This window comes from Trachymyrmex cornetzi, unplaced genomic scaffold, assembly GCF_001594075.2.
Source record: "Trachymyrmex cornetzi isolate Tcor2-1 unplaced genomic scaffold, Tcor1.1 scaffold946, whole genome shotgun sequence".
NCBI lineage: Eukaryota > Metazoa > Arthropoda > Insecta > Hymenoptera > Formicidae > Trachymyrmex > Trachymyrmex cornetzi.
Window position 1 is genome coordinate 71,144 of NW_017300296.1, and position 327 is coordinate 71,470.

Below are 327 nucleotides of genomic sequence, written 5' to 3' on the forward strand. Positions count from 1 at the left end.
CCATTTTATATCATTGCTTGTAACCGCTGTCGAAAATAAGGGGAACCATACTTTCACCATGCACCCCTTGCAGAGCACCGGAGGGGGCCAGAATTCCCGGCCACCCTGGAGCAGTGATGTTCCGTGTGGGAATAAAGTGACGTATGCGCACTAAGCAACCGCTATGGCTGCTCAGTAATGTATATATCTTGATAGGATTCTGATGTATCTTTAGGTCCCTAGCAAGGTAGGAAATATGAAGGGAGTTACAAATAGAAGAAAGTTCCTTTGAACAAATAGAATAAATTGTTAATACAAATAATAATAGAGAAATGTATATGTTTTACG